Source organism: Erpetoichthys calabaricus, chromosome 4 (genome assembly GCF_900747795.2).
Source record: "Erpetoichthys calabaricus chromosome 4, fErpCal1.3, whole genome shotgun sequence".
NCBI classification, from domain to species: domain Eukaryota; kingdom Metazoa; phylum Chordata; class Cladistia; order Polypteriformes; family Polypteridae; genus Erpetoichthys; species Erpetoichthys calabaricus.
The window spans coordinates 60573884-60595872 of record NC_041397.2 but is presented as its reverse complement, the minus strand read 5'-3'; the positions used below and the strand labels follow the sequence as shown (position 1 = coordinate 60595872).

The window sequence follows — 21989 nt, the reverse complement described above, 5'->3', positions numbered from 1 at the left end:
ATGATGGAACATGCTCTATGGTGATGTAGTTTTGCCAACATAGTGTGTCAAACAATGCCAAAAGAAGTCTTTCCATGAATAAAACTAAACAAAAACATAGTGTTATATAGTATGTTCCATGAAAACATGATAGAAAAAGCAAGAAACCTATTGTCAAGCAAAAGAACAGTGTTGTCATTATTAAGTGTTTATCAGGCAAACAGACAAAATACCAGACAAAACACACAGGTCTGCAAAATTAACCTCATAAAATTTGTTTTAATTGTGAATGGTTATTTTTATTTACATTTGTGAACACAATAAAAATGTAGATACAAATAAAATTAGAATGTTTCCATTCTATGACATTTAAGTACGAAATTGAAATGAAATTTCATTAAAATTTAATATATTACACCATGTATTCATGATACAATATTCTTCCAAGTCCATTTATAATGAAAATATTAAGTCCATCAATTTAAAAAATATATGTAAAGAAAAGAATACATATTCATATTCTTATGTATAACTTTCTAGTTTTTGTCATGTCTTAATTTTCTTGACGTAAGGCATCCATTTGGTGGCCCGTTGCGTGTACATTTTTTCTAGTGTTCCCCTATGACCCATCCAGCAGTAATTCACCATCAGACTGAGATCTCAGCATTCCTGGCGGCTTCTTTCCATGTTCTTGATATGCTGAGGGAATTTTTCACACCACTCTTCACTAACTACTGCTAGATTTTCAGTGAAAAATTCAGTGCCCATGTCATTGACTGAACCAAAGACATTAGCTAGAAAACGTTGCAGGCAGTTAATGAACCACTGGGCAGTGTGGCAGAAAGCATCTGTTAGTGGACTTGTGCATGGCTTCAGTGACAGAATATCCTACCGGACCAATTGATTTTCATGGTGGGGTACATTGCAGGGTTGCAATACAGATAAAACTCCAGAGTACAAATATTACAATTATCTGCGAGAATCCATCCACTTCTAATTTGCTGTGCCCAAAGTCACGCCACCTCATGCTTCAAACTTGCACTGAAATGGAACAGAAGTTCTTGAATGTAAGAGGGGCCAAGAGACAAAAGCACACTAGACAAAGGCAATTAGTGCTTTTCCTATAGTCACGATAAAGAAACTTCTCACTAACATTGTATCAATTTCCTATACATTACAACCAAATAAGATTTTAAATATGAAATAAATACATTATTGGTGACCCCAGGGTATCGATTTTAATATTGAATAATTTACCAAAAAGACATTTAAAAGTAAAAGAAAACAAACACCTGAAAAATGTTTTGCTCTTGGTCTATATTTGGAATGGTCAATAAGGTGTTTTAAACAAATGGTTTTGTTGATCAATGCATTTCAATATCAGGGTTTGAATTATTATATACAATATGTGTAAACAAAGACAGCAGCTTATCATTACTGACATCAGACTAAATGAGCTCCCTGTGAATTAGATTCAGTGTGTGTTGCTGGACGAGTTTCTCTGCCTGTCTGCTCAAAATTATGTACATCTACCATGCTGTCACTTATGAACAGACTAAAATTCTGTATGGGGTCATCTCTACACGGTCGATCACTCTTGCCTTGCAGATTAGTGAACAATAACTTTGAATGTTGCCCAAAGCTTTTGTTGCACCATGCACATTTACAGGTGATGTCAGAGTTTCTTCAAGATCATGATCTTCGTATGCTTCACTGTGACTAGATATATAAATTATAATGCTGTCACTATCATTGCTGAATAAGTCTCACTATTATAACACAAGAAATAATTTTTTTTTTGCCATGTTCTTTAAACTCTGTCTCGCTCTGTCATTACCTGTAGTTCATGGGAAACATGCAAACTTCACGATGATGGTGTGTAGGTGACTAACACTGGATGAGTTATATGAAACATAACGGTAAAGGGTTTAAAGAGGACTGAAATAACCATTCATGCAGCAGCAATATTTCTTTGAAAAACAAACTTGGTTAATTAATTGGCCCTTGCAGCTCTTGGGACCCTGGGCTGTAACCCAGGTTGGCTCATGTAGAAATCCAGTCATGTCTCTTTGACATCATCATTTGAAATAGTACTGGCAATGTCATGATTGATACTCATTAAGGCCAGACTGCTATGTCATTCCTGAGATATTGTTGACCTCAGGCAGGTTTTCATAAGCTTTAATTTTGAAAAGCTCCTTTCTGCTTTAGTTACTGTAGCCAATCAATGTAGGCCATTGCAGGCTAACTTTTCACAACTATTATGTAGTGCAGTAAGCTAATTTGGATTACATTTATGCTAATAGTTATAGTGACGGCAATATAGCTAACACAATTTATGCAATGACAGAATGTTTATACCTCTGTGTTTAGTTCTCCTCTCCTTTCCCTTTTGCAACATTGAGCGACTCATAGCTTTTACCTTTTTATTTTGAAACCTCGACAAGTCTGTTTCTTCTTCTCATCACTTCCTTTGCAATGTATTATTTTGGGAGGGGAGGTCACACCAAACATAACCTAACAGCAGCATTGACACCTTTTCCATACCCCACCATCACAAAGCTATTCAATGCCTGTGCTGTAGAAGACGCATATTGTTAAGGATGTGAGAACAATGTAATGTGTGGTGAGCACTGTCCTAGATGAACAAAATTGGCTTGCTAAATCAACACCCCCTCAGATGATGGCTCCATCTGTGTTGCCTAATGGACTGACTGCCCTGCATACACCCAATCTGTTGTTGCCTCATTACACCTGCCATAAAGGTACAAGTGAGTTTGTTTGCAATCAGTAAGTACTTTTTACAGATATTGTGGCAAAATAGCTTAGGAGTACCTATGATGTCTTCACCTGAGCCAATTTGACAGTATATCAAAGAAACAAGTTTGTTGGTGGATGGCTACTAGGTGATAGCAGGTATCTCTTCGTGTATACCTGTTGACATCTGTAACTAACCCACAGATGAGGGCCAAAGAACAATATAATATAGCACATCAGCAAAGCCGTCCCATGGTGGTACAAAGGTATGGGCACAGCTAATGTGTAGAAAATGTGCTTCTACTGTCTTCAGAAGTAGTAAACTTTTTTTTTATTCTGTTATGCTTGAGTTTTTCTATATATAGTATTTGAGAATTATACACACTGCACAGTCTGAAGGTGTGTTAGAATTTTAATGCATAATTGAATTTAATTCTTTAATTTTAATGACTTCAGAAATGAAAACAAATTAAATATACTTTGCAATGTGTATGTGTGTGTAAAAGATAGTACAACAGGTTTTGATATGCAGACTTATTCTCTTCATTGTCTCATCCCACTTTTGCTTTTCTCGCTGTTGGACAGGCCCTCTGTGTGACTAAGTAAACAGTGACAATCTCCTGTTATCTAAAAGAAGAACAGGCTATTCTTGAAAAAGCATTTTGTTCTTTTATACTGCATGCCCATCATTTTTTTGCATTCGTCTTAGAAATGTGTATAATTTTGTGCTTATTTATACACTTTGTCGTATTGGGTTATTAAATTTTAATATCATATTTAATTGCTTTTCGCAAGTTTATTTGATTCCACTGAAGGATCAGTAATGAGAACATATACTGATATTATTGTCAATCAATTGCTTTTTAATAGACTTATGATGCTTTAAGTCACTGAAACCCTACTTGTTATCATTCCCCACTCTCTCAAAATAACCAGACCACACACTTCCTTCTTGGTAAAAATTGTGGGAGCCACTCTTTATTATTTAACAGTTAAATGAGAATGAATAATGTTAACTACACAACAGATCTGGAGGACCCCAGTTCCCTTCAACAGATTGCAGTGTCTATTTCATTGCTCAGCTGAGTCAGCCTGCTCTCAGCTGCTTCCCAACAACTCCACAACTCCATCGTCTTACTGTGCTGTGAAGCTTGCAGACCTGACTCAACCCTTACCTTGTGTTCAACACAGCAGGACTTTTGGACCTGGCTGAACAACCAGTACCCTTGCTGCCTGTTGTATCTAACAACAAAGGATTCTTACAGTCAAGTATGGGAGAATGCTGCAATCCACCCTCCACCACTGAAATGAAGAAGGGGCTGGGGAATCACAGGCCTATTGACTGACTCCCAGCAACTTGACCAAATTTTTATGTAAATTATTATTAAAAACTAGTTGTGTAAACCTCTGCTGTTAAAAGTCCGGGGTCCTAGAAACTGTTGAAATCGTCAGAAAAAAAATTGAACTGTAGAGATGTCAGGTAATTGAAAGGAACTACTCTGGGTGTCTCTCTCCAAAGAGGATTTGTTTTGCAAACGTGCTTGCATCGCTTGTGCATTAGTGACGGGAGGAAAAGTGAAAGGTATACAATTTTGCTGATGTTAATGGCTAAGCGACTTTGACTTTCTTCTGAGGTTTCGTTTTGCTGACATGCTGGCTTTGCTTGTGTTATTAGCGGCTAAGTGAGTTTTCTGTTTCCTCGGAGGCGGAGCCCTTAACAAACACAAACACTTTCACGCATAGAAGTTTAAATATAAGATATTGATGCCGGTATCAGAGAAGTGGATCCCACCATCTGTAAAGTCCCTTGCAATGAACATCTGCCTCCCTATTGGGCACACTTGCACCATCCACAGAAGCAATAAAAGCATTTGTTGCTTTGTTAATTTTTTTCCAAGATCTTTCCATTGCAATTTGAGATTTCATCCATCTCCAGTAATGCCTAGACAAAATGGTAGAGCACATCAGTTTAACTCTTGCCCATAAAGCCAGCAGTCTGAAGCAAGAGGTTTATACAATAGGTTTTTTTGTATTGGCTATGTCATTTCCTCCTGCAGGCGTAACAGTTATGAAGGGTGAATCCCACTTCATAGTTACTTCCTCTAGCAGCTGCAGAATTTCTGCCCATTTTAATTGTCTCTTTCTCAGCCAGTGCACCTTCCCTGACTTAGCTGGTAGTCACTGTTAGTGACCCACCTGGCCAGCCTGTAGCACTATTCTATGCTCAATAATTTAAAAAGTGACGCATATCTTCTGGAGCAGCACTCCTACAGACACTGCAAAAGTAAAAGGAAAGTAAGCCAACCAGTATGCAAAAAGGAAAAAAGCAGAATGGGGAGAACAAAAGACTACAAAAAAACTATTTAAATTAATTGCAATCTCAAGAACAAACATACTTCCTAAAGGCTTTTGATTGCCTCCTGCCCAATGAATGAATTACACCATCTGTCTTACCATTAAGGACAGCCTCTGTGGCTGCTACTGTTCTAAATGAGTGGGACCCGAAACATGTTGGGTCAAAACCAGCTGCCTTAATGGATTTTTTGAGAATTTACTGAACTAGTAGAGAGTGTTGTTCCATCTTTATTCTTTAGAATAACCTCATCTTTCTTCTCCTTAACCCCCAAATAATCCCATACCGCATTAACTGAGCAATACAAGTCATTATGACTTTCAAATAAAACCATGTCTGTTTTCTTTTCTGCTCCATTTTTGACCTGTAAAGGCAGAAAAGCACCACATTTTTAGACCACTTGACATGTTTTTCTAAAAGACCCAACGTTACAGTTTTGCTTGCTGCCACTAGTTCCCAAAATAAAGGTCTCTGCAAATGACATCAGAAATATTGCTCTAAACAAAAGAACGCATATTATCTTTACAAGTCATTAACAAAATAGTCCTTTATGTTCACTCATAAAATTATGCAGGATGGGTTTTGGGAAACAAAAAAAGTAGCTTGTATGTTATGTAATATGCATTGTAAACTTGCTCGTTAATTTCTAAGATTCACTGTTTTCTAGATTGGGTATAGACATGAATTTCCCCTTGGGATTAATAAAGTATCTATCTATCTATCTATCTATCTATCTATCTATCTATCTATCTATCTATCTATCTATCTATCTATCTATCTATCTATCTATCTATCTATCTATCTATCTATCTATCTATCTATCTATCTATCTATCTATCTATCTATCTATCTATCTATCTATCTATCTATCTATCATGCATGCATGCATACGCACATATGTGCATTATTCAGGCATGTGCAAAGTGGACTGGGAAGTGCTGTTGTAAGGAGGAGTATGCTTAGAGTAGGTATGCATGAAAGTTCTGCACATACATGACACCCCATGGCTTAGCTGGGTGCAAAGCAAATTTTCAGGGTAACAAGCAGAGCGACAAGCAGAACACGCATCTTGGCAGAAGCAGCACAAAGCCAGTAGCTGATCCGTCCGCTTCTCCTTAGCGTGCGTTAAGCTCCGAACACACAATGTGAATGAAAGATGCGAAGTGGCAGGAGCGTAGTGCACCTCCGGAGGGGTTGAGCAAAGCAATTGAGATCAGATCATCTCGGAGAGACACTTTGATGATACGCGAGACTAGACATTACAATCTTAGGAAGCAAAACCCATGAGACAGTGCCCCCCTTCAGAACGCCAGCAGCAGAGACAAAAGTGGCAAAAGGACAGCTGCTGTACAGGCTTTTAAATGATTGACATGCAGCGCAACAAGCAGAACACACAGCTGGCCAGCAGCAGCAGCAAGACAGCAGCTGAACCAATCACATCTCTTTAGCGTGCGTTCAGACCCCCCTTCACAACACGAGCAGCATTATAAGACCCACGAGAAAGAGATTTAACCATGCCCGGGGCAGGAAATAAAGGACAAATATTGTTTTTACAAAAGTTTTAAAGTAAAAATGAAAATAATGCATATGTAACAATTCCCGTGAAAATAACAGACTCTTTAAATTGTTTATCCAGTAAACCAAACCTGGGGGTGGGCGAGCAAAGCGGAGCCCCCTACTAATAATAATAATAATAATAATAATAATAATAATAATAATAATAAATCCGTGATGTAGCGGGGACGCGATAGCTGAACCGCGATATATCGGGGGATCACTATACTATTATTTAAGCCCTCTAGCTGCTTCCCATGCGCACGTATGTGACAATACGTAGAAAATTTTATTAGCCAATATTCGAAGTTATACTATACAGAAATAGACATAAAGTTTTGTAGAAATAGGTGTAGTGGATTTCGTACAAACAGCAATTCAGTTTTACATATGTAAAGATTATAGTAATTTGAAATATGACATATGCAAAATAATCACTAAACCTTTATCCTCAATACTTAGTGGATGCATAAAAAAATCCTGTTAAAGTACATGTATGTTAATGCATATGTAATTCTATATTTATTTTGCATGATGTCTTGTGTGTCATATTTGGACGTATTCACTATTCTCTGACCCTGTGTGAATAAAAGTGCACAATATGAAAGTAATTCTAAATTTACTTTTTTTTTCACAGATTTACATGGTTTTTACTTTTTGTTTGTTACAAAAACTTTCTTGGCCACCATACTTAACTCAAATGCATGGTCTGAAATTAATTTAATCTAATGGAACAGTTTTATGCTTTTAATAAAACTTTAAGTTTGAAGGAATTTATTTTAGAATTACTTTGTTTATGTTTGTATTGGGGCGGCACGGTGGCACAGTGGTAGCGCTGTTGCCTCGCAGTTAGGAGACCCGGGTTCGCTTCCCGGGTCCACCCTGCGTGGAGTTTGCATGTTCTCCCCGTGTCTGCGTGGGTTTCCTCCGGGCGCTCCGGTTTCCTCCCACAGTCCAAAGCCATGCAGGTTAGGTGGATTGGCGATTCTAAATTGGCCCTAGTGTGTGCTTGGTGTTTGTGTGTGTGTCCTGCGGTGGGTTGGCACCCTGCCTGGGATTGGTTCCCTGCCTTATGCCCTGTGTTGGCTGGGATTGGCTCCAGCAGACCCCCGTGACCCTGTGTTCGGATTCAGCGGGTTGGAAAATGGATGGATGGATGGATGTTTGTATTGATTTTTTGTTTACTGTTTGCCTATCTTAATATGTGCAATTATGTATGGCGAATGTACTTTAAGCAATTAGAATCATAGAGATAACATGGGCAGCACATGATTTTTGTGGTTTAACATATCAGTGAAGTATTATCAAGGTGCCTTATGTTTGGTAGCCAATAAGATGTATTCTTTTATATTACAAGTGAGATATGCAAATCTGTTATGTAAAGCCGAGTGTGTAAATAAGCGCTACACCCTTTGTTTGTTGATTTTCCTTCCTATTAATCTATTAACTACATGGATCTCCCTTTTCACGAAAAGAAATAAAGACAGATGGCAAGTTTCCTACTGCCAAGTTCTTTGGGGTGATTATTTATATCGATTTAATTTTTTTCACAAAGGCAGGAACAAACCCTTGATAGGGTGTCAGATAATGTAATTCAGGACCTTGAAATATTAATTTTAACAATTTAGAATGTTTATGGGGCATCCTTATACAGTTTTGATACACTCTACTGTTCAAGGTTTTTGCTGCCAGTGATGTTTTTTCACCCTGTGATGGACTACCACCCTGTCCATTGTTATTCCCAGCTTGTGCCCCATGCTTTCAGGTTAAGAAAATTGATGGATGGTTGAATGATGCTTTTTGTTAAAATGTTATATGGCATTGGGGAGAAAATAGTTCCTGATTTTTTTGTATGTGTATCTTTTCTCTACTAAATGTTACACAATACCTTACATCAGCAATGTCTGTGGATCTTCAGAAGAATTAAGAGCAGTTTTTTGCATGTAGACACCACTTTGTGAGCAGATAAAGGCAATGAAGTGCATCCCTGGACTGAAGAACATGACATGCTTAGTAAACTTAGTGTCATTATTCTAAACAATACAACTTTAGGGACAAAATCCAGGTCATCAAAAATTCCCCAAAACATAAATAAAATTCATTCAGTAGAATTTTCAGTCCAATAGAAGTAATACACTTTTATAACCTGTGAAAAGAGAAAGGACATTGAAAACAGAAATGCGAATGCATATATTCAAAGTAATTGTTGTAGAATAAAGAAAATATTAAGTGAATGAGCCATGTAGGTAAAGAAAGGCTGACTGCTTTTAAGAAACATTTGTATGAGGTAATGTAATAATTTAGCCATATATTAAAAAAATGATCTTTATAAACTAAATGAACTAATTTCTTTTGCAACATTTTCGATTTTTTATTTAAACACCCTTGTAAATTGCTCATTCTTAACACTTGTGTTATTGTAAAAATTGGTGGATGAATGAAACTCCAAAAATTGAACATTAGAAGAAATTTTACAAGACAAGCCAACGCTTCTGTTGAACAAATTTCTCAAAAATTGCATCAATTTAATTTCTGAGGGTCCTAAAAATCACACTATTTGATAACTTATTCAACGTGCCTGTTGTTCTCTATGTGAAAAAAGGTTATGCAAAATCTACACCATGTGTCCCCATTGGTCTTGTTGAAGAATTTATTTTAAAATAAGTTCTGATTCTCATCATAATTTCAAACACTTCAATCATGTGACCTCTAACTTAAATTAAAAATGTTCAACTCTTCCAGTCTTTTCTCATTGCACTTACCTTGCAGTCCTGGAATCAGCCTAGTTGTTTTTTCTGGGATTTCTCTAGTGCTGCTATATCTTTTTGGAATCTGGAAACTAGAACTGTATACAGTACATCAGATGATTCCTTGCAAATGAATTAATTTAACTTATTAATTAATATATAACCTAAAATCCTATTAGCCTTCTTAATCATTTAGTTAGCTCTGTTGATCAATTATTATGAGCAATGTTCATAATTCCAGTATAAGGTTGTTCATAATGTGACAAGTACACTTTATGATCTTGTGTTGTTTAAAAAACATCATTAGTTGTATGAAATGTTTTCATATAAGTTAACTACATGTATTTGCTTTGTTAAGCAAACGTTATTTCATTTCTGAAAAAAGGAAAAAAAAATAAAACAACTGTAACAAAGGTACACTTTTTTTAAACCTTGATTCAGGGTCTTAGTTTGTTTTTCAATGTAGCTATTTGGAAGCAAGATTCTACTGTGGTTAGGCCGCTGTCTGACAACTCCAGTGATCTGTATTCAGTTTCTGGTTTGAAGATGGTGTGAGTGCAGTTTGCACGATCTCCCTGTGTTTATGTGGGTAACCCCCTACACTCAAATGATGTACACAGAAGGTTAACTGGCATGTTTAAATTAGCCTACAATAGACTGCTATAAGTCAGCTGGATTATAAATAAACTTGGATCATCCAGATGTTTATTTTCTTTGGTACTGCTGTTGGAGTTTTTCCTTTCCTCTCCTCTATCAAAGAACTATTTGTACCTCACCTTTTAAAATAAATTTATTTTAGCATGACTTTGTTTATGTTTGTGTTGTTTTCTTATTTACTGTTTGCTTACCTTAAAATGTGTGTTTATGTACAGTACATAAATACTGTAGAGTTTTCTGCTTTTATCCAATGAATAGCACTATATAGAAATACATTGAATTGAATATATATCTGGTATATACAGCATTATACAGTACTGTGCAAAAATCTTAGACATCTTAATTTTTTTTATACATTTTGCCTGAGATGTTTTTGTTTTGTTTTTTGCATTAGTATGTCAGTAAAAAAGAGCAAAGTTGAAAGTTCCAAATCCATCCATCCATTATCCAACCCACTATATCCTAACACAGGATCACAAAGTTCCAAATAATAATTAAAAAAAATTAAATGCTACTAAGGATTTTTGTATTTTGTTAAATAAATTAAGTAAGAGTAAGACATCATTTTTCAGATAAAACGTAATGACTTTGTAGGTCATTTTAGCACAATGCATTAAAATAAATAAATATCTAAAAAAGAAACAGAACCAAACTAATCAACTGAATCTGAAAGGAGGGTTGTAACCCTGAAAAGGGTGTAACCATTTAACCTTAAAAATCATCCATTTTTACATCATGACAAGAGTGAGCATAGCAACAAGACACAATGTGGTCATCCTGCCCCAGGATTCTCTCCCAGGCAGACATTTTGTAGCCAACAGGAATTTCAAAAGATGCTATTCAAACTCTTCGAGAAGCACAAGGAAATGGACAAAGCTGATAGCTAGAAATGCTATATTTGGGTTGCTGAACAAAGTGAACTGGACTGAGAAGTAAAAACTGAAATTTCTGTTTTAAGTGGAAGGGCACATTATCTGTTGAAGACCTGGAGAAGACTACAAGGCTAAATGTCTGCAGCCAGCAGTAAAGAGCAGAAGACAATCTCTGTAGGTTTGAGGCTGCATTACTTTAAATTTAGTTGGTGAACTGGTCAAAATGAACGGAATCCTCAAATCATGATATCTACAAGCAGACTCTCATCCATCATACAGTACCATCGAGGAGGTATTTGATGGGTTCCAATTTTATTCTGCAGCAGGGCGTAACCCCAAACACACAGCCAAAGTCATAATGGACCATTAATATGATTGAAGCTGTCTGAGATTATCAAGAGAGACAGAAGGATGTGAGACAGTCAATGTCTGCTGAACATTTGGGGCACAGTCTTCAAGATGCTTGGAACAAATGGCCAGAAGATATTCTGATAAAAATACACAATGGGTTTCTAGAACTGCATGAATTGGAGAAATCAAAAGGCTGGTCAAAGTAAATATTGATTTGATTTCGCTTTTTTCTGTTTATTTCTCTTCGCAGTCTTTTGTTTAAAATTTAGCATTTTCACTATTTTGGAAGTATTTCCACTTTATGGATTTTTTTTTAATGTGCCTAAGTCTTTTTATATAGTTTAATGTATGCAGATGCTGAATGTTTTAATTTTTAACCTGCATATAAAGGTCCACCAATCCATAATGTCATTAATTTTCTGATTTTTTTATTTGTAGTGTGTGTATAATTAACACCAAATTCAACAAGTATCAAATATATTGTCAGTTTACACTTTGTAAGTCATTTGCCAAGAAAGACTGCATGCATTATAAAAGGAATCTTTTTCTTGTGTTCAGTCTCTAGTTCATTTAGGCTTATTATAATGCATCATTCATATTGATCTCAAATATAGAGTGTTTTATGGGGCAGTTCAGAAATAATATTGTTCAATCTCTTGAAGATAAACAGCAAGCAAAGGAGCACAGTCAACTGGACACTATTAAATAAGGATATGGTAATGAAAAAATATATCTTTTTTGCTTCCTACAAGCAATTAAGCTTCAAATTTAACTTCTTATCAATACAATGTTTCCACTACTGTTAAGCTAAACTGAACCTGCCCAATTTTCCTCACCTTCTACCTATTTCTATTCTATAAGAATTATTGATCAGTCTTATACAATCAGACAGCATCTCCACAATTTATAAAAAGGTTTTAAAAGTCACTTCCTTTCAAAGATCCCAGGGCACAATGGTGAAAGGATCTTTCACTTAATATTTCAGAAAAGGATTAGAAGGCAGCAATGCACAGAATACACTGTAGCTCCATATTCGCAAAGTACTCAATTATTCAACTTAAAATTTTCTATCAAGTGCATTTATCCTGATTAAAACTATCCAAAAATATTTCCAGGGCAAGATTCATCCTGTGAATATTGCAATCGAGCTCCAGCCTCACTAGGACACATGTTTTGGGCATGCATCAAATTAACATCTTTTTGGACAAAAATCTTTGAATGCCTATCAGGCAGCCTCAGTGTCACAATCACTCCTAACCCATGAAGAGCTGCGTTTGGTGGACTCCCAGATGAGCTTAAAGTGGAGAAGGACAAACAAATCATAATTGCCTTTACCTCGTTACCAGCACGTAGACATATCTTGTTCAACTGGAAGAACTCTGACTTTCAAGTCAGTGGGTAAATGATGTCCTATACTATCTGAAATGGGAAAAAGTCAAATTCTCACTCAGAGGATCTGTTCAAAACTTTATTTTGAAGGATCTAATCAATAATATTTTAGAATAATCTTCTATGTCAGGGAAAAGGATACTTTTCCTTTCTTGCTGCTTCAAAGATTTGCTCTGTTGACTGGCTGTCCTTCTCTTTTGGGTGGGGACTGAATTATGGAATCGCTAATTAAGATACCCTGTACACCTTTGCAATTTTTTGAAGGTAAAAAAAAAATACTGTATATTTTAAAACGGAAAGAAATCAGAAGATTAAAATGTAGAAATCAATGATCACAGTTGTGTTTAGAAGATGACTTAAATACAGAATATGAAAATGGTGATTGCTGCAAGTATGAGGGAACCTTTTTTATCTTGTAGAGTTGGCTCATAAATAGAGTAAACTCTGATTTTAATAAACGCATTAACATAACTGAGTTATCAAGTATAGATGTTTGTTGAACATATTTGACATAATCGAGTAACTTTGGTAGAATTAATTTAATTATCAAGAAAATGTTTAAAATGTAATATTAATTTGTGTTTATGGTTTAGTGATAGTTATAAAATATGCAATATGAAATTATTTGTGTGACATCATTTGTTACTTTTACTAACAACTGAAATATTACCTTTAACATACAGCCAAAACAAAAGGCAATAATCAGTTCCATTGCTTTGGGGACTTTTAGAAAGACAAGTAAATAATGTTGGCATACAATAACCTTTACAATCAGTCGTAAATAAAAAGTTACAGTATTATCAGTGTTCTGAAACTCAGTACCCTGTGGCTGTTGCAGGTTTTTGTTCCAACCAACTTCTGTTTTTAATTAGACTCCTAGTCCCATTAGTGAGCTTTTATTTCCCAGTTTCTATGTTTTTGAGGTCAATAGAAATTACAAAACTAAATCTGATATTTTTATTAAAATGTACTAAGCAGTTATATAGGAATAATTTCATTTTTTAAACATTTTAACAATATTTTCATCCTGATTTTCATTCTGGTTTTCCTGATGTTCTGGTTATTCCATAATTTACTAATAAATTATGTCTGACCCTGAAATAGCTGCAGCATTTTACCTTTCAGTGTTGTTTGCTTGGGTGTCTGCAATGCTTATGTTTATTTGTCTTTATTAATATAAGATAGCAGACTACAAATAAAAAGGGAAAAATAATAACACAAGAGACTTAAGCATTTAAAGTTTTAGAAAAAAAGAAGATTTCTAAATATCTTATAAATGTAAAAATAACTTTCTGAATGCAGAATAAGAGAGGACACAAAAAACAATCCAAATAAATGAGATCATTCTATATCAGGTATTATTAATGATTGTGAACCTGGTTGGAACAGGGTGCCCAGGGTTTAGTTTGGAAACCACTACTCTAGACTGTGAGGAATCTCCAAACATGTGGTTCTGTCGAAGCTCATAGCACTTTGTGAAGAGACCTTCAAAAGGGGGGTAATAATTAAACTGAGATGTGAGGGACATTCTTTTTAAGGACTTGCATTAAGATTGTTGTATTAAATTAAATATATCATCGTTATATTTCTCATTTTTTCCTTAAATTTCATAAAGCTTTACACGTGGTTGTCCACTAATCCTACCATATATAACAGAAAACCAATAACATAGCTAGCCTGGATAAGCCTAGGAACAGTGATGCTAATACTTGTATTGGATTACTGGTGCAAATAAAGACCTTGTTTGGCATTGTCATCAATTTCAAAGAAAAATTTATTTCACTAATTATTTAAACCATTATTTATATGGTTTGCAAAATGTTATTTTCACATAATTTGTATAACTATCACATGTTTTTTTTCTGCCTCATAGCACCAGGAGATACAGTATGTTCTGAATGTTGTCCCGGGTTACGCCTGTCTGCAGATTTTTTTGGTGTGTGGGTGGGGTTTTCTCCTTTTTAAGTTTTGACCACCAATGCTGATTTTAGAATGGCTCACAGTGTGTGTGTGTGTGTGAGACCATACTCCTTGTAATGTGCTGGTGCCCCATCAAATGTTGTTTGCTGATATATGCCCAGACCTAACGGGACTGGCATCGACTACTTGTGAACATGAACTGGAAAAATGGATTTGAAAATGGATAAATTGGGTTCTTAAACATATGCTAATGCTCCAGCATCCCCACGACCATGCTCGGGATAAAGTGGGTTTAGAAGATGGATGGAGGAATGCTAAGCACATAATTGCACACAAATAAGAACAAATTATTGATTGTCACTGGTTTAGCTTTTGGGGCTATTTGAAAATGCATTTTGTCAATATCATTATTCTAAGTACTCAATACAGACCTGACCTATATCGCAGATACACATGCATAAACGTACATTCCAGCATACATAAGTACATTCATAAAAATGGCTGGTTTCTTTAATGGCACTTTTTGCTTCTATACTGGGTTGTATGGTTCCTCGTAGAGCTGTTTATTGACAAAACAGCATTTCATTCTGGGAAGGACTCTTTGCATATGAAGTTGGTTCTTTCAGCTTTGAAAAACCTCTTAATGTGAAACCTGCAAGAGTGTAATTGCAGACCGCAGTACCTATGAGGTCAGTCATATGATGCCCCAACATCACAAAACGCCCTTAACGTCAGTCACGTAACAACCATCACATTAGACCAGGGGTGGGCAAATTCATTCCTGGAGGGCTGCGGGTTTTTGTTCCAACCCAGTTGCTTAATTAGAAAACAATCCTTGCCAATAATTACATTTCATGGCTTGTTAGTGCTTTAACTCTGCTATGTCAAGTCATTCTCATATCCTAGATTTTTTTTTTCCATTCTAAGGATATCATGCAAATACTTTGAAGTGTAAAACGGATGGGAAATTCTCAATCCTTCACTTTTTTCTCTTCTCTTTCCTTCCAAGTATTTAATTAAACCAAATAGTGCACGATAAATACACACGTGTAAAGGGTAACAAGCAAAATGGATAACTGCTGGTTTCTTTTGTCATTTGCATCTTATTGCTAATAAGGAGCAATTAAAAACCAAGAATGCAGCTGTTTAAGACTTAAATAAGCAATAAGGGTTCATAATCTTAACGAGGGAGACAACTAAAATGAATCAGAAGTGTTTCTAGAGCAATAAGGGCTTCTTATTAAGCAATTGGGTTGAAACAAAAACCTGCAGCCACTGCGGCCCTCCAGGAATGAATTTGCCCACCCCTGCATTAGACTATGGTTAACATTAGGGCCCCGTTACACTGTAGTTAACATTAGGGTTGCAGGAGAGTTATCTGACTCAAAGGGTGTTTTCTGACTGACGTTATGGGCATAATCTGACCTTTGTCATAGGCATTGCAAGCTGCAGTTAGACCAGTATGGTAGGCTGCCTACAAGGAAAACCTGAACTTAGCAGTATGCAGCATGTGCATTTCACTTATGGATGGCAGGTTGGACAGTGAATCACTACCTCAAATTTCAATAATTCTGGATTCTGTTCCTTGCTTGGTCACTGTGTGTATGGGATGCATGCATCTTCAAGTGATGGAGTGCGTGTTCTCCGAATACGTTTACTCACACTTTTCACAAAGTGTACACGATAGGTAATTGTTTTCATAAGAATTATTTACAAACACTTTCAAATCACATCAGTTCTTTTTTCTGTGCGGCTCCTCCAAACTCATTGGTATGTGAAAACTCCCCCACATATAATATACTATTTTTGTCTTGATACCTAGTTATGCAATATGTCAAACTTTCCCATCATTTATTTTCCCCATAAACCCGAAAATCTCAAATTTTTAGGCTATTTTGGACCTTATTTTGTTCTGGAAATTGCATCCATACGATAAAGTAATACAGGTGTCTTCAGCAAAATGATTAGATGGACTTGAAGTTGTGTATGTTACATCAACTGACCCCAGAGGTAAAAAGCTTTCCACAAAACTTTGAAGAAATGGGAATCGGTAATATAGGCATGGGGAGTATTGTTTTATGCTATGTTGAGGTTGATGATCGGGATTATATTTTTGATACTTCATTCTTTATCTGTGGTCCTATCCCTCTAAGTGCCACTCCCAGAAGGTTAAAGATGAAAATTTTCAAACGTAAGCATGTGAGTTATGGTTTTGGACTATTTCAAGGTCAGTAATTATGAATATGATGCTTTTTATATTTTTGATCCTTTACTGTGATCTAGCCCCCCAATTAACCTCTATAAGAGGGTGAAAACGACACATTTATATTACAATCGATAATATTTAGACTTTAAACATTTAAACTGAAGCACACATTTAATATTCCAAAAACAGTATTTGATAAATCGTTATACTTCTACCACATGAAGTAAATCATTACATTTCTTATGAACATCCCAAATAAGGGCGATTTACACTGATTCGGGCTTTTTGACGATATGCGTGCATGCAGTTGGGTGTACTATACGACAAGGAGTACTGTTTGGGGTTTGATTTAGCCAGGCGCCCGAAGGAACTGCGTGCTAGGAACACTATTTAAGTAGCTGATAGATATGTGGGGAAAACAGTGATGGGAATACAAGTACAGGGGAAGAGAAAAAGCGAGGGAGGCCAAAGCGGAGGTGGATGGATAAAGTAAAAGAACATCTGAACGAAAAAGGTCTGCCTGGGCTGGGGACGGGGTGCAGGACCGAGAGATAAGGAGAAGGGTGATCAAGCACATCGACCCCACATCGAAGTGGTAAAAGATGAAGAGGAAGAAGAAGAAGAAGAAAATGAATAGATAGATAGATAGATAGATAGATAGATAGATAGATAGATAGATAGATAGACCGTTGTATATGATTACTGTACATCGTAAATTTAATTCAAATTCATAAAAACCTGTTTAATATGTCTGTCCATCGCAGCGCGCATGTACATACCCATTCACACACGAGTCAATTTAGTCCCCGCTAGTTAACTTAAATCACGCTTTTGAAGTGTCTCGATGCCTGCTCAATAATCCAGGTAAGGAAATTCTAGAAAGTTGCGCCCTGTGTTGGCTGGGATTGGCTCCAGCAGACCCCCGTGACCCTGTATTCGGATTCAGCGGGTTGGAAAATGGATGGATGATTCTGTACATCTGGACATAGTTCTTTTCCAGGGAGATACGTTACATCAGTCATCCAAGGAAGAGGAAGTCATTTGGATGAGTGATGTAACGTCTCTCCCTGGAAAAGAACTACGGTATAGCCAGATGAAGTGAATCAACTTTCTAGAACGCTTTTGAAGATGTAGTGGGAAAAGCAGATCACTCGGAAGGAAACCCACGGCTAAAATATTCAAAGGCGCGAGATTCGAACCTGAAGCAGCGATCTACTGCGCCACCCACGATAAATTAAACTTTCAGAAAATTGCACGCCAATACAGGGTACATTTAAACTTATTTTATTACACCAGAAACATAAGTCCATTAATTTACTGAGTTTGTGTAATCTAATTGTAAGGTCATGAGTAGTAGATATATACATACCAGCTGAAAATTTTTATTCATTTGCTCATATATTAAAAGATATGATAATGCTGCCTAAAACACGCTTAACAAAATCTAGCATGCCTATGTCATTCAATTAAAAATGCAAGGGTTACAATGGACAAAGCTAAATGTCGCCAATATTAGTGTATATACGGCTCGTCTCTCACGTGGAAGTAGTGCACCTTTTAGTTTGATACATGCAGTGTAGGGCTGTCCCTATTTTTTTTTTTTACTATATTTGTAAGTAAAATTGGTAAACAAAGCATAAGCTGCAGGGACGGTCTCGGATAAACACGGTTGTGTCGTGTCGCTACTGTGAAGTTGCACGGTTGCTTACAGTCAAATACGTTGTGAAGAGGGGCGCTCGGGATGCGGCTGCATTTCCAAGAAGTGATGCTTTGGCAATGCGCCACGAAGTCCTGAGCTGGGATGTCACTCAGCGTCGTCGTTCTTTTATAACCTAAAAGGGAATTCATTTCATTCCAAACAGAAGATACATTCGAATATCGCTGTCTGCTTGCTCGAATAGGTTTTGACATCGTTTGGAAGTGGTGCCGCCTTGGGATCGCCTCTTTTGAACGGGACACCTTGCAAAAATGGAAGGGCTGAGTGGGAGAGGAGAAGTTTAATGAAGTCAGTTCATGCGTGAGTGTCCAATGGACCTTTGTCGCTGGTGTGGTTTAGAGAGGGGATCTGCCGCATTTTCCGGACAAACCTGGATTTACAGGTAAGCTTTCCTCACCTTTAGTTCTAACTGTACAAACTAGTGTTATTGGAATAATCGCTGGCTTATGTGGTATTTTGAGAAACTTAACGAATACTTTTTTTTACATTAAGAATGTAGAAATGTTGGTTAATCAAATTAAGCTTTACGTTAAAAATGGCAAGTATAACAGAGTTGATTTAAAATCTACTTTTCTTTGTTTCTACATTGCACAATCGCCAGTGTTAAACACTTAAAGTTCATATATGAAAAGTGTTTCCATTTATACACTGTTTTTATGTGGAAGTGCTTAGTTATTATGTGTGGTATTTTTGTATGACGACGTCAATAAACAATTAAACTAAAATTCTTAAAGACATTTTTGAAAAGTCCAGAGTGGATGATGGCCTGATAATAGTTAGGTGGAAAATTTTGTGGTAAATTGTCACATTCACTCATAGGATCGTGCTCCGTAATTAAGCATTGCGTGCAATCATGAGAACAAAATGCAGATATGTGATATTATGAGCAAGTTTAGTCTCTGTAATGTATTGTATAGCACATGATCATAATGTTAGAAAGTAAGTTGTGTCATTCGAATAAAAGGGGTACATGTTAATAATTACCATTGGCATCACTCGAATTTAAATATTGTGTTTGTGGACGTTTTATTTATTTATTTAATTAAATGGACAGAATTAAACGAAGAAGACCGTTTGTACCTAAAACGCATTAGCCAAAAGGAAGTCAATTGCATTAGGAAAAGCAAGCCAATAGTATTTACTTCTCAAACATATTCTCATATGATCATTGCCAAGGTTCCTAGTGCAGCACACAATGAAACAGTGTAAAAGATGTGGATGTTTACACATTCATTTTTTTACATACTTTAAACTAAGACGCAGCCCTGGTTTTGTATTGTGTGATTTGTGATGAACATCATTAAAAATGAAGTAAAATATTTCCATAGTCAATTGGAAAAAATATCACACACGTATATAAAAGATTACTCCACATAATGACCAATATAGGCAATATCAGAATAATCTTTCACTTAATTACGCTTATCTGGCCAGAAAGAGTTCACTCACTTTGGCTAAAAGCAATAATAATGCCCTGCCACTACCTGAACATTGCAGTTAATTAGGTGGAAAAAAGGCCGCTCAAATTCTAGCTTTAGTAGCATATCACTTGGTTGCTTGGCAGGCTAAATGTACATTGCATCTAAAATAGCTATGCATGCTTTCAGTGTCTTTGCAGTCAATTATCCCAGCCACTCAATATTCGAGCATATCATTCTCTGGAGGAACATGTGTTGCAAAAATTTTATCACTTAACTGTCACCAAGCAGAAAAGTAATATTTGAGAAGCATGAGAAAGATTACAGTGAATCTAAATGTTAAATTAAATGTAAAATATTTAGTGGGAATTCTGGGACAGTTGTATAGATATTGTGTGTGCAATTAATACAAACTGCAACTATGATGACATTATTGGAATTCGACAGTCTCTTGGATAGGTTTTAACTTGCTTGAATTGAAATGTGATTACAGACTGCTTACCATTTGGTTTCCAAATGATATTCCAAACTTGAACACTGGAGGCCACAATTGATTCATCTTACTTTTTTGCAGATCAGTGAATTGTGTGTATATCAATTTAAAAACTTTTTGCCTCTTATAATGTACAATGTTAACATAAACATACCTGCTAGAACAAATGTTCCAAACATGTAAAGCTTCAATTAATGTCAGTAGTGTGTTACCAGTCATAAAATAGCTTTATTGTGCTTTAAAATATTCCCTTTCTGTTAGATTTCACATTTTGACTGCCTTTTGGTTGGCATCTCAGTTGATTTCTTTTCAGCTGATTAGCCGAGTTACTAATATCAAACTCATTAGCACTTTGGTGCAAAGTATCATTTGATGCACCAGATTGTCTTGTCTGCATGGTACTGATTTGTTTCTTATTAAGACTACAGTACAGAATATTGTGTGATGGTGTCAGTGGCCGTAGTCAGTAGGGCAGCAGTGGAATAATTGAATTTATTCTCCTTGCAGGCAAAATTCTTATAGAAGTTTTCAGTTTGAAAAACACTTTGAATTTAGGATTAATTAAAGTTTTACCACTTAAGAAAAATGCGTGTAACGTACCAATTTCTGCTAATAAATGGAGGTTTAGTTGTTATATGGCTTCTAATTTTAAAGTACTCTGTACACTTGACAATACTATTTCTACAACTACTATGTATAGTCATTTGAGGTTTTACATGGCACAATAACATGTGATTCAAGGTACTGTACCATTAAACTGTCCATAGGCATGTCTCAAAAATTAATTTGGGGTGAACACTGAAAATCCTCATACGCTTGAAGTCTGTATTTTAGGTCCAAATCCAACCGTCCGCTGTGTCTACTTTGCAATGAAAATAAGTTTATCATTCCATAATGGAAGACAGCAAGAAAATAAAAAGCCATTTTGAAAAATATGCTAGGAGTAAAGAAAATAACACATACAGCAACATTTTGTAAGGATGATTTAGTGTTTAGCCATGTATGCCCTCCCCCATATTTCTGCTAAGGTGCCTTCTTTTTGGGGTTTGCTCAGATGGGTTTCTTTTCACAGTACAAAGTCATGAATACAGACTAATTAACAGAACTGAAAGTGCCCTAGTGTAATGGTGCATTTTTTTTAAGATTAATAAATTATATAGCCTTGTGCCCTGTGTTGGCTGGGATTGACTCCAGCAGACCCCCGTGACCCTGTGTTCGGATTCAGCGGGTTGGAAAATGGATGGATGGAAATTATATAGCCATCTCAACCAGTCTAGGATCTTTCCTTGTGCCTGTTGTTACTCTCAATAAAGTTGTGCTATAAATAGTTTTGCATTGATTAAGTTGGTGAAATGAATACACAGTTGAAAATTTTAAAAATAAAAATTTGGAAAGATATTTAATCCAAAAGTTTCCTTTACTCGAGAATGTCCAATAATGCACTGTTAAGCAGACAAAATTGCCCCCTTTATTGGAAAATGTCAATTTCAAGTATGTTTTTGAAGAGTGTAGGTAATTCCCATTCTCATCAAATCAAATGTTTTTAAAATTCCATCATAAATAATAATATACATTT

General features: G+C 36.0%; 1 protein-coding gene across 1 annotated transcript in view; it reads left to right on the top strand.

Moving 5' to 3' along the window:
- Window positions 1–18579: 18579 nt before the first annotated feature.
- sgcg (sarcoglycan, gamma) overlaps window positions 18580–21989 on the top strand; it is a 448908-nt gene continuing 445498 nt past the window's right edge. The window contains exon 1 of the mRNA XM_051927319.1: window positions 18580–18884. The gene's annotated coding sequence lies outside the window, so the exon portion shown is untranslated. The remainder of the gene's footprint in view (window positions 18885–21989) is intronic.